Here is a 16,846-nt window from a genome sequence, read left to right on the forward strand (position 1 = left end):
CCAATTCAGGCATCAAATTGGGAACGTGAAGATGCTGAGTATGAACTTTGGCTGTTCAGTTGTTCAGGGCTGGCAGTCTCCTAACTTCTTTCGCTCACAAAATGTGGTAACGAGTAAGAATAGCTTAAAAACATGTTGCCATTCAGAAGCGCTTTAACAGTAATGGGAAATAGTCGGGGGGGGGGGGGTGGAATAGGCAGTTGAGGGAAACTGCTAGGGGAGGGAGGGGCATACCTCATTAGCAAGGATGCCTGCATAATCAATGTTTGTATACCTAACTCTGAATTGTACCCCACATCTTTATAATAAATAAATAATTTTTTAAAAAGAAAATGAAAAAAGTGCCTTAAAATAGATTTATATTTGTGGGTACCATCCATTTTCAAGTGGTCTTTTTAAGATAGGAAACAAAGTTAAACTTCCTAACACTGCAAAATTAGAAGCGATTAAACGAAGATGGTTCATACCTGAGGTCTTGTGTTCTTTTGTCATTTCTGTGCCTGTAATTCTGATCAAAATGGTACATTCCACCGTGAGATAGAAACAGTGCACGGTATTTTTTTTTTTCTCAGCTAAGAGATTTGAATAAAACTTGATAACACCATGGTTCTTTATAGATCAACCTCTGGTTCAGAAATGAATTTTAAATTCACGACAACTTATCATCCATTAAGGACTAGTGAACTGGGAAACTAAAGATGACTGAATCTGTACTGTGGTTTTAATAGTCTTGTGGCTGTCGTTCGTGTGCTATTTCACTCTAGTCTTCACATCTGTAAGCACTCACTCTCTTTTGTCATTTCTGTGCCTGTAATTCTGATCAAAATGGAACATTCCACCGTGAGATAGAAACAGTGCACGGTATTTTTTTTTTCTCAGCTAAGAGATTTGAATAAAACTTGATAACACCATGGTTGAACTTCGGAAACACCCCTGATCATTTGCCTCATTTCGGCTTCGTTCTGTGGTTTGGATGCAGATTCTGGAAATCAGAGCCTGGACCTGGAACCCTTGTCACGTGAGCCGTGGGGTTTCCGGGCCCCAGGCCTCTCCCTTCCCTTAGTTCTCCTGACAGCTGCCTGCATCTGGAAAACATTAAATAACCTCATCCTTTATGTGGATTCATTATGTTCTTCAAATTCATTATCAATTATCAACTGACTGTGAAGAATGTTTGAAAGCAAAATGGAGGGAAATGACTGATGATGAAGAATGAGATCTGAAGGAAAGGTAAGAACTCCTGGGGTCTGGACACTGAGCCAAATGCTATGTCCTCTGTGGGTTCCCTTAAATTTAATGGCTTTTGCAATGCTTTTTAAAGCAGTGGAAGATAAGATATTTGGCTTCATTGCATATAAGAAGTAAATCCACGTGTCTTCAATGGCACTTATAGATTTATGTCAAAAAGCCAGATTTTTGGAGTATTGTTAATGCAAAGGTAAAATGTAAATAAGAACAACTTTTCTGATAATAGGACCCCCAAAGCGGTATGAATCTCCTGTAGACACCACCTAGGGTACCTGTTGCTCCTTGTAAGATCCCATCATGAGCAGAGAAGGCCTGTCCTCGGATCTACCCACCAACATAGGACAGGTATCAATCTTCCATAAGACAGTCATTCCCTGAGTGAATCATTAACTGGTTTTTAGAAACCCAAGCATTCTGAGCCCACAGGTTCGAGACCCGCCTGGGCAATTTGGCGAGAACTCATCTCTACAATAAATCAAAAAATCAGCTGGGCGTGGTAGCGCATGCCTGTAATTCCGGCTACTTGGAAGGCTGAGGCGGAAGGATCGCCGGAGCCCAGCAGGTCGAGGCTGCGGTGGCCAGGAGCGGCCACTGCACTCCAGTCTGGGCGACAGAGTGAGACTCCAACTCAAAAAAAAAAAAAAAGATAGAAACCCAAGCATTAGAAATTGGCACTTAGAATTGCCTCCTTCAGGCAATGAGACTATTTTTGAACTGGGAAGACAGCCCTCTCTTCTCACATCATCTCTCTGCAATGTACAAGTCATGATCACATAAGCTAGTCAGGTGGGCAAGCCAAAAAGGTTTCCACATTTTATGGCAAGCAATGCAAATTCAGAGAGAGAGGAGAGAGGAGAGAGGAGAGAGAGAGAGAGAGAGAGAGGAGAGAGAGAGAGAGAGAGAGAGAGAGAGAGAGAGAGAGAGAGAGAGAGAGAGAGAAGAGAGAGAGAAAGAAAACACTCATTATCAAGAGGTCTTTATTCCCCTTCAGAGCTTTAGAGAACCATCTGTTGATGTGGCCAGGAAATGCTGGCTGAGACCTCAACAAAGGAGCTGAGAAGTACTGGCCATCTCTGGCACCTGTGTAAATGTCTGTCGCAGCAAGAGTGACCCCTATAATCACCTCGACCTTTTTCAAGCAAGAAGTTCCCCCGTCAACCTGAGCCTGGTTTTAAAGGCATGCTCATTGCTTCCTCCCCTTCCCTGGGAGGACGCCAGCTGAATCTCCAGGTCAGCGGTCCCCCCAGCTCCCCATCTTCTGAGTTTCACCTCCTCCTGCAGCAGGAAACCTCCCCCAGGGTGGGGGATGGCACCCCATGCAATCCTGACATCAAGGACTTTCCTTGGAAATACCCCAGCTGGGGGCTTTCTTCTGATTCATCAGCACTTTCAACCAGGATGTCCCTGAGCCTAGGGTCTATTGTTTGTAAGTCAACTCCGAATCCAAGTTTAAACATGCAGAGGAAAGGCGGAGTTTCCAAGCACCTCTGAACTCCAGTGCTCTCTCGAATACTCCCATTTCCACATCCCCACCTGCCCCTGCTCCCCTTTCCTGCTTCCTCCATTGTGGGTGATGGGATGTGCCCTTTTCAACACGTGTGAGGACCAATTGCTATGCCCTGAACTGAGGTTAGAAAACGCCTTTGTAAGTCAACTGATTAACAAGTACACATCGAGTGCGCACGAGATATAAGCAGTACCGGTTTTGCTTCTCATATTTCGGCTTTACTTCAGCCTAAATTCCAAAACTGTCTTGTGGGAGACGATAGCATAGCTTATTTTAAGATGAGGAGCATTCTGCCATACAGACTGATATGTATATTTGAAATGTCTATCATGCTATTTAAATAAGCACAGAAAGAAATGAATTCAAAAAGTAAAATTGTCACCTGCAGAAGTCATGCTAAAAATATTACTAACAATAAAGGAAGTGCAAACTTAAGTAACTCTAGGGTATCATTATAAACCTAACAAAAATAGAAAAATCCTGGCTGGACTTGGTGGCTCAGCCTGTAATCCCAGCACTTTGGGAGCCCGCAGGTTCGAAACCAGCACGGGCAACTTGGTGAGACCTCGTTTTTACAATAGCTGAGCGTGGTAGCGCATGCCTGTAGATCTGGCTACTTGAAAGGCTGAGGTGGAAGGATTGCTGGAGCCCAGCAGGTCGATGCTGGGGGTGGATGTGAGTCGGCCATGGCACTCCAGCCTGGGCGACAGAGTGAGACTACAACTCAAAAAAAAAAAAAAAAAAAAGGAAAAATCCTAGTATCAATAGGATTGTGAGCAAGCCACTCAATTTTCTGTGACAATGTGAATGGATTCAATGTTTCTGGTGCTTTATATATATATATTAATAAGAGTAAGCTCACTGTTCTGACTTAGAACTTTTTATTCCAAATAATCCCCCACAGAAACCTAACAATAAAAAAATTCAATGCTTTGTGCAAAGAGAGAGGAAAATTAAAATCAACTTAAGTATCCCCAAATTACTTGCATGAAGGTGATATTTCAGAGCTTTCAAAACAGCGAGAGACTGAAAGGTTAAGCAGGGAGACTTGGTTATATGATAGTGTGTCTGGGTGAAATAACGAATTGAATCAGGGGGGATGCCTTTGTGAATGAAGCTGTACCTACCCCCATTAGTCTCCTCAAACAGTTGGAAACAGCATGTAACTCTACAGTGCTGGAAGTAGGAAGGACTCACCCACCCAGAGGGAGAATCCAGGCAGCACCAGGCAGTGCCAGGTAGTGTGGGGTTTTGATTAAGGGCATGAACATGGATGTGGGAGCCAGCATACCTGGCTTTGAAGTTGAACTTTATGGGGCCGGGCACGGTGACTCAAACCTATAATCCCGGCACTCTGGGAGGCCGAGGCAAGAGGATTACCTGAGCACAGGGGTTCAAGACCAGCCTGGGCAACATGGTGAGACTTCATCTCTACAATAAATCAAAAAATTAGCTGGGCGTGGTAGCATATGACTGTAGTTCCAACTGCTACCGGAGCCCAGCAGGTCTAGGCTGCGGTGATCAAGAGTGAGACTCCACCCCGCCAAAAAAGAAAAAGAAAATGGACTTTACTTATTCACTGTGTATCTGTGGATAGGGGACCTGACTTCCTTGTGCCTTGGTTTTTCTCATCTAAAAAAGAGGAACGGTAATAGTACCTATCTTCCGATGTCTTGGGAGGATTGAGTTAGCATTAGTGAAACTCCTAAAAGATTGCTGAGCTTATATTGTGCTTTTGTTTAAAATGTTTATGTAATAAACAAGGAATATTAAGGTACAAAATGCACCTTTTCTCATTCTCCTCTAGCTGGATTGGGAAGAGGAATTCATACCTTAGGAGCCAGAGATAGAAAAAAAATATATTGGCCAGATTGAAGAGGATACCTAAATCACAGACAAGACATGACTAAGAGCTGAGGTGATGGCTAAGGAGCAGATGGATTTTGAGTGATGGGAAGAAAGTGTTTGTGTGCAGTTGTCAAGGTTCACAGCCAGGAGCAGTGGGGGTCATACAAGCAGTGGCTACATCAGGCACGGTGATCTGCTCGTTGCTCTATCTTGGCCCCTTGGGATGGGGGCTGAACTGGGCCCAAGGCTGGAAAAATGGGTCCAGGGACAAAGAAGGGGCCATAGTTGATGAGGATAGACAGTGGTGAGTATCAGGCCATAATGAAACTTGTCATCTGGGCCACCTCCCCGGAGGGCACACACTGCTGGTTGAGGGTCTGGAGAGGCTGACCGAATGAATCCAACATGCCGGAGGCAAAGGCCACCCACCACCAAGCCAGAGACAAAGACTATAACCCAGTGGAAGAGTGTAGTGCCTCCGTTCTGCATGGTAAGTCTTGGAATGGCAGCCTGAGGTGAACCACCAGCATCTCTCAGCAGTATTGGGGTAGCAGTGCGTTGCGTGAAGTCGCTGAGATGCTTGGGGACTTAAACTAGGTGCAGGTGTTGGGCTCAAATTATTCTGGGCCTATTCGAGTGGATTTGCAAGTTTCTGAGAGCAAGGAGAGTTAAAATCAAACCTTGCAGGTCTCTCACCAGTTCATATGGCTTAACCTTCATTATGTCCACATTTGATTTGACATTCATGACTCTAAATTGGGTATTAGTGAGTCTCCTATGTACTGCTCAGGAAAAGGGAGTCTAGAGCTGTTAAGTTACTGCTTAAAAAGATTATAACTGTTAAGAAGCAGATCCTGTATTTGATTCCAAGTTTTACAAACCAGAATCCATGTTCTTTGGTCATACCTCAGTGGATTTCAGTAGGATATGGAACAGTATATGCGTGCAAAATAACATGAATTAAAGAAGCAAAATTAAATGTAGTATGTAGCATATAAAAATAGTTGGCTGGGCATGGGTAACAAAAGTGGGACAGAACAGAAGAAAATGGAGTTCTGTAAGTATTTGCTTTTAATTCTTATTAAATAAATGTTTGTATGGAAACTTCCATTTTATAGACATGGATTTAAAAATGATTCTGCTATTACTGACTGGTGTCACTGACTTTTCTTTTTTTGTTTTTCATTTCTTACATTCCGCCGGGCTTGGTGGCTCAGCCTGTAATCCCGTTCCTTGGGAGGCTGAGGTGAGTGGATTACCTGAGCCCGTGGGTTCGAGACCCACCTGGGCAAATTGGTGAGACCTCATCTCTACAATAAATAAAAAATTAGCCGGGCATGGTAGCGCATGCCTGTAATTCTGGCTATTCGGAAGGCTGAGGCAGAAGGATCGCTGGAGTCCAGCAGGTCGAGGCTGCAGTGGCTGGGAGCGGCCACTGCACTCCAGTCTGGGCGACAGAGTGAGACACCAACTCAAAAACAAAACAAAACAAAACAAAACAAAAAACCAAAAAACATTTCTCACATTCCATGGGAATATGACATGGGAATTGATGTGTCATTTGAAAAATCTCTCTACTGTTAGAGAATTCAAATCATCCAAAGTATCTATACCTTCATGTAGGTAACTATTTTTCCAAGAATGAAAATAGTTAAATTGTCAGGGGTGGTAGCTCACACATGTAATCTCAGCTACTCAGGAGGCTGAGCCAGAAGGATCTCTTTGAGCCAAGAGTTTAAGACCAGACTGAGCAATATAGCAAGACCCACTTCTAGAAAGTAATAAGAAAAGAAAACTGTTAAATGTGCATCTCACCAAGGAGCATCTCTAGTCACTGGAGCTTTCTACTTTCACCCTATAAGGTAAAAAATCTATACATACATACTCCTTGAGGAAACTCAAAGGTTGTATATGTTATGAGGTTATGTATTAGTTAACTACCACTGAGTAACAGAGTACCACAAACTTAGAGGCTTAAAGCAAACCCATTTATGAGTTCACATTTCTGTAGACCAGCAGTCTGTCATGGTTTCATTGGATCCTTTGCTCAGGGTATCCCAAGGCTGCATGCAGTCAGGGAATTAGTCATACCATGGTACTAATTTGTAGCTCATGCTTGTCTTTCATACTCATCCAGGTTGGTGGCAGAATTTAGTTCTTCATAGTTACAAGGGGACTGAGGTCTCTGTTTTATTGCTAACTGTTGGTCAGACACCACTCTCAGTTCCTAGCAGCAGTCCACAGCTCCTGAAAGGTGGCTCACATATCCTCACGAATGACTCAGTGCTTGAGAGAGGCACCACTTTATTTTCCTTCAGGAGTTATTCTCCCAGGGAATGAATGAGTGAGTGGGGAAGATTTGGGTATCATGTGGCCCTTATACCTTTGCTTGCCCTCCACCAAGCTCAGGGATAGACAAGAGACAGAGGAACTTAGGCAGAAAGCAAGCCATCTTTTATACCTCTCTGACCTCCTGGGTCCCAAGGGACTATAGCGGTTTCAGAAGACCTGGAGGAATTAGACCCTGGGTTGGAGGTTGCCTTTATGGGATGACAGTGGAAGAAACAATGCATGTGTTTTCCAGAAGCCCCATATTCTTTGGAGAAAATGTCCTCAGGGGATGAAGAGAGTCCCTGGTTTGTAGTTTCCTGGGTCTGCGCCAGAGGTTACAGATGGCATCCTGGTAGTGAAAGCCAATCAAGTACAACTGGTATGGTACCTCCTGGAATAGGGCGGTGTTCCATGCTCTTCAGCAGTGTAGGAATTGCCTTTTGTTTAGAGGACTAATTCAACTCCACTGTCCTGGCCAATATAAAATTTCCCAACCCTTTGGGAATTCTTCCTCTCACCTCCAAAGGATCTACAAGATGAGCAGGAGAATGCTTGTGATTCTGGGTAATGAAAACAGCCAGGACTGGGCTTCTCCATCTTTTTCCCCTCTGTGATCATGCCCTGCCCTTGTCCCTGAGACTCACAATGACTTTCATGCGTGCAACATGCCCATCAGGCAGGATTATGCAAAGTTCCAGCCTAATAGTGCCAGCTCCCACTTTCTCCCTCCCACTCAGCCATGTAAGTGAGAATACTCCATCCACAGGATCACTATCATGCCACCCTAACTTATTTTTAAAAGCAAATAATTTACAAAATTTGATGAAATTAAGGTTTGGAATCAGATGGATTAGGTTCAATTCCCAGACTGCCATCTCCTAGCTACTTAGCATTGAACAAATTGTTCATTCTCTTCACACCTCAGTTTCCTCCACAGTAAAGGAGATATTCATGATATTGATCTTATAGGGTCATTGTGCATGCTAAATAAGTACTGTGATGGTTAATTCCATGTGTCCACCAGTCTGGGCGAAGGAAGGGTTGCCAAGATAGCTGGTTAAACATTATTTCTGGGTGTGTCTGTGAGGTATTTCTGGAGGAGACTTGCATTTGGGTTGGTGGACTGAGTGATACAGATGACCTCCCCACTGTAGGTGGTCATCATCCAATCCATGGGGGGCCCAAATAGAACAAAAAACAAAGTAAGATTGAATGTGTTCTCTGCCTAACTGCTTGTGCCAAGATATTGTGCTTGTGCTCCTGGTTCTCAGATCTTCATATTCAGACTAAAATCTATACCATTGGCCCTCTGGCTCTCAGGCCGTCAAATGACACCACTGGCTTTTCTAGGTCTTACCGATGGCAGATCATGGGACTTCTCAGTCCCCATTCTCACGTGAGCCTTATAATAAATCTCTTCCTACATGTATACTGTTGGCTCTGTTTCTCCGGAGAAGGCTGACTGATACGAGGACATATATGTAAAATGCTTACAGGGCCTGGAGCACAGAGTAAGCTTGATAAATATCACCAACCACGAGTCACAGTGGCAAGGGTGTGAGCAAGGAGTTTTACCCATCTACCTGCTCGCAACCCTAAGTTATGCCTGCTGCCGTAGGGAGCATCGGCACAGGGAAGCAGAACCTCTCCCCTCATGGATCATTCCAGTTGACTCCATGCTAGAACCATGCCCCTTACTCAGATCCCCGTGTATGACCCAGAACTGCACAATGTCTGAGCTGAGGAAGAGCTTGAAGATCACGTGCAGCCTCTGGCCTCATGGTGCCGATGGTGGCACTGAAAGCAGAGAACAGCGCCTGCCCTGGGCCACTTGTCTCAGTTCTTTGTTACTGAAATTTAAAATTAAACAAAGCAAGTAGCTGATAGAGATTGAGAAGGATCCAGGTGACTGTCTTAATCCGCGTAAAACAGAAACCAGCATTCCTAGTCGGTGAACACCTCCTAGGTCATGGAAGCCTTCTCCCACTTGTTCGTACCTTTGTCATCACCAGTCTGAGCAATAAATCCCCTGCCCGTGATGTGCTTAACAGGATCACCCTCACAGCATTCCCAGTAAGACTGCACCTCCTGCCGTCGCCTCTGCTTTCAGATGCCCCAAAGGTCTGCTCTCAGATAGCCAGCAAATTCAGCCCTTCACCAGGGTGAGGCCTGTCCTGCTGCCCAGGAGGTCTTTGGAGGTGTCAGCAGAATATATTAGAGTGTCTCCTCTTGGCTGGTTCTGCATTCTCACTCTGCCTGAAACGGGACCATTTTCAGTGCCCCACAATGGGAGTTGCTTATAGCAGCCCTACCAATCAGAGGGAAAGCAGTCACAAGAACAGCTGTCACTCATGCTCTAAGCATGTCACGTACATTAGCTCATTTACTCCTCAGTGTAACACACTGCAGGTGAGAGGAGCGGCCTGTCTGAAGTCATCCAGCGCGTGGCCGAGCTGTGGGACACAGTAGGGCCAGGGAATCACTGCCTCTCTCTACAGCCTTTGTATAATAGGTAAAGGGACTATTATTTATTTAGTTATTGTTTAGTTTTAGATGCATGTTTTTTACTCTCAGCACCTTAGGAGGTGGAGATTTTGGCTATGAATGCACACACCCTCCCCACACCTTATGACCGTCTCTGCTGTGCTGATCACTGTGTCGTGTACAATTTACTTGGTTCTTTATTCTTTCTTCCTTGCTAGATTGCAAACTGCAGGAACTGTTTCTCCCCCTTTTCCACTCTTGGGTGGAACATGGCACACCCAGAACATGTCATGTAGTTGGTGATCAACAAGAAATTCCTGAATGTATACTTGTTTTACAGAGGAGAAACACGCTCAGAATTCTTCTAACTTGCCCACAGTCAGAGCTAGTTAATCACAGACCTGGTTCACATCTATCGAGCAGAACCTTTTCTCCAGTATTTCCATTTGCCATCCCAGTTACTATTTAGAGTGATGCGAAATGCCTCTCATCCCTTTACTGCCTACCAGTTTTCCACACTTGCAAAGAGTCACTGTTTCTTCTCATTCAAGCCAGGTCCTTATAGAAAGTGGATTTCTCACCTCTCCCCTGGACACATTCAAGTGTGCCCTTCTAAAACATGATGCAAACCGCAGGAACTGTGGCCGGGCTGTGGGACACAGCAAGTGCGTAGAAGCAGAAGGAGAGCAAGCCAAATGGGAGCTCCAGTTGTCCTGTTCTGGGGCCACTCGCAATCTCTCACATGACATTCCCTGTGCCCCAGCAATGCCTCATCTGTTCTCAACAATGGTCAGTCTAACTCTTCTTCATCTCGCCCATGGACATGACAGATCCAAAATCTCAAGCTGTGTCCGCACATCCTCCACAAAGACAATGTTACATGGGCAGCGAGAGAACAGCCACTGGCAGCTCGGCCTCCCATCTGTGAAGCAGAGTCTGCCAGCCTCCTCCAGCTTCTCTGCAGGCTGAAGTCAAGACCCAGCAGGCTTGTGCCAACGTCCCATCCTCTCTGTGTTCAGACTTGGTAGTATCACATTCCTCACATAATTTTCCATCCTTGTGCCTGCAAGGCACCCCTGTGTGGGAAGAGCACCCTTGCCTAACCACCTTGGCCAGATCCAGTATCTCTCATTCACGTGGGTGTCCCTTTGCCCCCAGGCTAGCATAAAAGGTGGCAGTTGAAACTGAGTAAACAGAAGTATAAGATGGAACACATCTCAGCCAGGTCCCAACCCCAGGAAGCCCTGCCTCACGTTTGTCATTCTGATCTATAAGAAAGACTGAGAAATCTTTCCTTTGCTTTTATCTCAGGATGGTCTTGTTAAGTTTTGCCAATGATGGCATCCCACTTAATCTTCTGCAAAACTTTAGGCAAGGTCGCCTGTTTACAGCTCGTGAAACTACATAGCGTTCTTGAGTTTAGAGTTGCCTGTTGATCATCAAATCACCAGCATCGTGGGGAGAATCACAGCATCACAGCCCCTGCCCTCCTCAGTCAGCTGCCACCCGCAATGACTCTGGTCAGAACAAAGTGGCATGATACGGGGCATATCACACCAAGGACATCTCTGATGATGCCAGAGCCCTGCCTCTTTAGAGGTGGCCTACTTGACTTGACTTAGACCTCTTTCATCTGGAAATATCCAGAACATTCTGCACGCTATCATGCCTCATGGAATTGAGACAAATACAGAAAAGAGCATGCAGTGGACATTAAAATAACCATTTTTCAAAACAGGGGAGGTAAGTCTTTGAAGTTAACAGCTTTCAGAAGCATTCAGAAGCATCTTGGAAATGGCACCAAGGCGATTATTTTAAGGAAAAGTGTCTCTTTTTATCTTGGAAATTACCTGTGAAGGCCCCATCAGAGGCTCTGCTGTCTGCTGGCAGCTGTGCATGGATGAATCATTGCTGCAGGCATATATGAGCTTCTGCATGGCTGAAGCAGCACTGTGCTTCAACCCAGACATCTTCTGGTGGTAACCATGGTGTCTTTTCCTTTTGTTAAGCAGATGGTGGTTTGGTCAGCCTCAAGTTGCCCTCAAAGGTGTTATTCTTCCAATGCCAGATAGATGGAATTCTCCTAAGGCATTCCTCTTCCAAAATGGAACACTAAGAGGCTGGGCAGAATCCCAGTGATGTCTGTAGAAGTTAGGCAGAACTTCACCACTCAGCCAAGAAGGGAGTGTTTGGCTTCGACCGCCTTGAGTTGAGAGCAGTGGAGTTCCATGTTGCTGCACGTGTTGCTTTTGCTGGTACTTGACCCAACAACTTGGAGTCTAGAGGGTCTTCCTGCTTCCACTTGGCTTCTCTGTAATCCTTTCTCCACTGGAAGCCAGCATCATTTTCTTAACATTTATTTTCTCATGCCCCTTCCTTGCTTGTCCCTGCAAGGGCTTTAAGTTCCTCATAGAATTCAAACTCCTTGTTGCCCATTGAAGCTGGACTGTGGTACATATACACAATGGAATATTATGTAGCCATAAAGAACGACAAATATATGGACTTTGCAGCAACCTGGATGGATTTAGAGTCGATCATACTCAGCGATTTATCACAGAAACAAAGAATAGAGTTCCATGTGTTCTCACCCATCAGCGAAACTTGAACAAGTATAATGCTATAAGAAAGTGATTGGCAGTCATGGGAAACTGTTAGGGGAGGAAGTGGGATTGGCAGTTGGGGGAAACTGCTAGGGGAGGGAGGGGCATACCTCATTAATGGGTACCTGCACGAACAATGTTTGCACACCTCACCCTGAACTGTATCCCACATCTTTACAATAAAAATTTTTTAAAAATTCAAACTCTTCACCCAGAGTCACAGCCCTCCACACTGGGGCCCCTCCCCGTCGTCCTTCATGCCACCATTGTAGTGCTTCCTGTTCTGTCCGTGGACCTTGGCACATAGACTGCCTTGCTTTTCTTCAGCCTCCCCACCATTCTCCCAACCTAGAGTCTTAACCAGGTGCTCCCTTGACCTGCAATGCTGTTCTTCCTGATTTAGTCAGCACTAAGAGAGCAAGGGATTTGTGACATCAATTTACAAATATTAACATATCCTCCCTGATCTTCATGTAGTTGCTCTCCTTGCTCTGCAGATCTCACTGTAGGTGTTGACCCAATCAGGGAGGCCTTTCCTGACCATCCACACCGTCCCAGCTGCCTAGCCACACTGCCTGATTCTGCTTCCTCACCTTGCGCTGTCCACTGCATGCTCTTTTCTGTATTTGTCTCATTTTGACTCTCTCTCCCATGAAAGCAGGCCCCTGTTGTGTCCTCAGAGCATAGGACAGTGCTGGGGCATGTACTCAGGGACTCTTTTTTGAAGAATGAATGAACATGATGGCCATTTCCCCCCAAATGTCACTGCATCTAGCACTCAACTAGGCACAAGGATTTACTTGCAAACTAGTAGGAATGTGAAATCTGCGTGTTGGTGCTCTCCCGATCCCAAACTTGGTTGCATAATATAAACAACCAATTGAACCCAGAAATGGCTCAATTCCGAGGACATAATTTTGAGGACAGTGCTTTTGTCTTCAGGTCTTAACACCCACCATTCTATTCCTTAGGGCCACCTGCTGGATACACAATTCTTTTGACATTTAAAAAACAAAGCATAATTCCATGGCAAAAATGTACCCTGTTCCTTATGTCACTGTGCAGCTTTTGAGACCCAAAAGTCACTTAGATCCAATAGATAGATATGTAGATAGATAGATAACAAAGGAAAATATAATTTTCATATCTTAACTTATCATTAAACTTACAATGAGAACTGAAGGAAACTGGGGGTTGTCTCGGGGTTTATTAAACCCTTTTTCCATAACTAAGACCTACAGTAAGAATTGTATTTTAAGCCAGGCTCAGTGGCTCAGCCTGTAATCCTGCGCCTTTGGGAGGCTGAGGTGAGTGGATTGCCTGAGCCCATAGGTTCGAGACCTGCCGGGGCAACTTGGCGAGACCTCATCTCTACAATAAATAAAAAAATCAGCCGGGCGTGGTAGCGTATGCCTGTAATTCCGGCTACTCGGAAGGCTGAGGTGGAAGGATCGCTGGAGCCCAGCAGGTCAAGGCCGGGAGCGGCCACTGCACTCCAGTCTGGGCGACTGAGTGAGACTCCAACTCAAAAACAAAAAAAAAGAATTGTATTTTATATCATAACCTAGTACTTACACATTCACATGACTGAAACGAACGTTTCGAAGAATAATACATATGCTTACTACAAAGAATTCTGGATTTTCTATTCTGTTCCAGTTCATTCTATACTGCTTTATTCTTCCAGAGGCTGGCCCTAGCTCACTACATTGATTCCACCACCTGCTAAAGGTTTATAACCTGCAGCTTGAAAATACCGTCTAATTCTATCCCTTTTCCTTGCAAAGGAGGAAGCATATCCCAGAAATATAAATTGTTCAGGGTCCAACAGCTAACGCAGAACCAGGACAGAGCAGGCTTCTCATCTACGGTTCTTATTTGAACAACTGCTTCAACCCTCTAGCTTAATGCTGCATCGCTTATTACCGAGGGAGTGGGGGAGGATGGAAGGGGGTGATTTCACTAGCTCAAGTGCTGTCTTTTGCAGCTTTTGAAATTTAGATAGTGCTCGGCAATAAGCAGTTCATAGACAGAGTCTAATGACTGACACGGTGTATCTGATGTCCTTTCCACACCAAGACATGACCAGACTATATGCTGACCCAAAGACCTCCCAGATGAGTGACACTCCTGAAAGTCAGAGGCCTCTTTCAGGAGCCAGGCAGGGTGTTATAAGAGGGTGGGTTAAAAAAAAAAGATTTATTTTTCTGGAGGGCAGGCCCCTTGTAGTATACTCGAAATTTGTTCATCTGGATCAAATGATCAACCAAAGTTTTTATTTGGAAATTTTGAGAAGGTTGCATCATAATTTTCAGAAGGAATGTCCCAAGTTGTGGCAAGCAGGTGGCTGATTCTTCCACTATGACAAGGCACCTGCCCACACCTCGCTGAGTGTTCAGCAGTTTTCAAGCAAAAATGGCACAACCTGGGTGTTCTACCCTCCCTATTCACCTGATCTCACCTAGAGTAACTTTTGTTTGTTTGTTTGTTTCCACCGGATGAAAAAATTCCTCCAAGGAATTTTTCCTATGTGGAAGATATGAAACAAAAAAGCAGCAGAAGCACTAAAAAGCATCAAAATTGATAAGTTCGAAAATAGTTTTGAGCAGTAGAAAAAGCTTTTTGATAGGTGTATTACATAAAATGAAGAGTACTTTGAAGGTGACTGAAATTTAAACATGTAAGAATCAATGCACAGTTTTTTATAAGTAAATTCTGGGTCAGACACAGTGGCTCAGTCTATAATCCCAGCACTTTGGGAGGCTGAGGTGAGAGGATTACCTGAGCCTGTGGGTATGAGACCAGCCTGGGCAACTTGGTGAGACCTCGTCTCTACAGTAAATCACAAAAACCAGCCAGGCGTGGTGGCGTGTGTCTATAGTTCCAGCTACTTGGAAGGCTGAGGTGGAAGGAGTGCCTAAGCCCAGCAGGTTGAGGTGGCCGTGAGCATGCCACTGCATTCCAGCCTGGGTGACAAGAGTGAGACTCCAACTCTAAATAAATAAATAAATAAATAAATAAATAAATAAATAATTTCTGGGGTTATTTTGGTCTTCCCTTGTAAATGCATAGAGCATTGTGTCCGGAGTCCTAATTACCTGACAAAATACTGTATTTTCTCACATTTTTCTCAAAGACAATAACCCACTCACAGCTTGAAGATTTAAGGTATTATGCACAGAGGAAAGGCATTTCATGAGAAAGTAACCTCAAAAGAGAAACCCAAGGTCAAAGTTAAATGGCTACATACACACTGAAATTAATATACTCATTAGTTCTTAATACAGGGTAAGCCCTTGTGCGCATGTTTCACGCATTCAGAGAAGGAATTTGGACCACTGTGTATATATTTTTCCATTTATGTATATGAATCAAAGGAACAAAACATATAATACCAGGCTTCATATGTGTCCTTGTGGTGGGAGGTTCGTAAAAGAGCACCCAGTCCCCCGAAGGGGACAGTTGTTGCCCTTGATTTATTCAGTGAGTATGTACTGAGCTATGTAAGAGTGACACCTCCATCTGTGTCAACTTTGCACACAAGTATATGAACAGCAAATCAAAAATTACAAGCATCTGGGAAGCAAAACAATCCCAAATGGAAAGCGAACTGGGCAGACAGCCTGCGTGAAAGCCCCCAAACCAGCGAGTAGAATGAACTTGGTTCAGACAGTGATAGTGGTTCGCTCCCCCGGCTCATTCAGAGGTGGTTTTGTACCTTTATTCTTGGCTACTGTTCCTCTCTGCCCTCTGTCCCTGGCCAATGGCCCCAGAAAGTGAGGCCCCCTGTGCTCAGGGCCATAAAGTCTGCTTGCAGCTGACTCAGGAAGCAGACGCAATTCCCAGTTCTTCAGCCATGAGCCATGTCACTCCCTGTCTGATCCTTCCTCCCACACAGCGAGAACCTGGGGTGTCACACCTGAACTGCGTGGGTGGAGTCTGCATGCCAAGGCTGGGTGTAGCAGTTGGGCAGGACCAGCCCCTGGGCTATGATGCTTGGAGACAAGGGAGTCAGGCAAGAGAAAACACCTTACGGAGAAACCAGAGTCAAAAGCTAAGCAGGCCTCCCAAATAAGAGATTGAAAAGGGGAAGCCAGGCACAACGGGAAAATCCAGATTTGAGATCACAGAAGAGAAAAATAGCAAACATCGAAGGGAAGGTTAGGCTAGGCTAGGGAATCTTATACATAGCAAGGATATGGGTTGTTCTGGGAAGAATTCATTTCAGTAATGTCTATGTCTGAGTATTGGGTCACGAGGGTCTTGGTTTAAGAACAAAGGTCTTTGGTCATCTACAGCGGTATCTTAGAGAGTTATTGGGTGTGCAACTCCAACTAACAGCATCTCTCCAAGAAGTGACCCAAGTACCCCCAGCACAGCACACCACACGGTCCAGAGGTCAGGGGCCATTGTCCGGTGGCTGGCGTGTATCATCTTTTGCACCAATAAAAGCACTGTTCTAGGTTGGGACTGGTCTGAAGAAAAAACCAGCCACGCCCAGCCCAGTGTTGTATCCCTTTGATGCTACTTGCCAGATCATGCTCCAGTGCCCTGCACTGACCACAGGACCATCTCATATGTCTCTCCAAGATAACTTTCTTTTTTTTTTTACAATCATAAAGAGGACAGATTTCATTGAAAAACTACAGCTTTATCAACACCAGCATACTTGTGCAGACCCACACTTTTGAATTCTTTTCCCACAGTTTTTTAGATGTGCAGAATCTTAGGATGAAACAAAAATCCTGAAAGGGTTCTAGGTTGCATCCACCCTTTGTAGGTTTTCTGACACCTAGCCCGGTGCTCTTTTGTAGTGTGCAACTGA

Source organism: Carlito syrichta, unplaced genomic scaffold (genome assembly GCF_000164805.1).
Source record: "Carlito syrichta isolate Samal-C Ts95f unplaced genomic scaffold, Tarsius_syrichta-2.0.1 Scaffold314544, whole genome shotgun sequence".
Classification (NCBI taxonomy): Eukaryota; Metazoa; Chordata; class Mammalia; order Primates; family Tarsiidae; genus Carlito; species Carlito syrichta.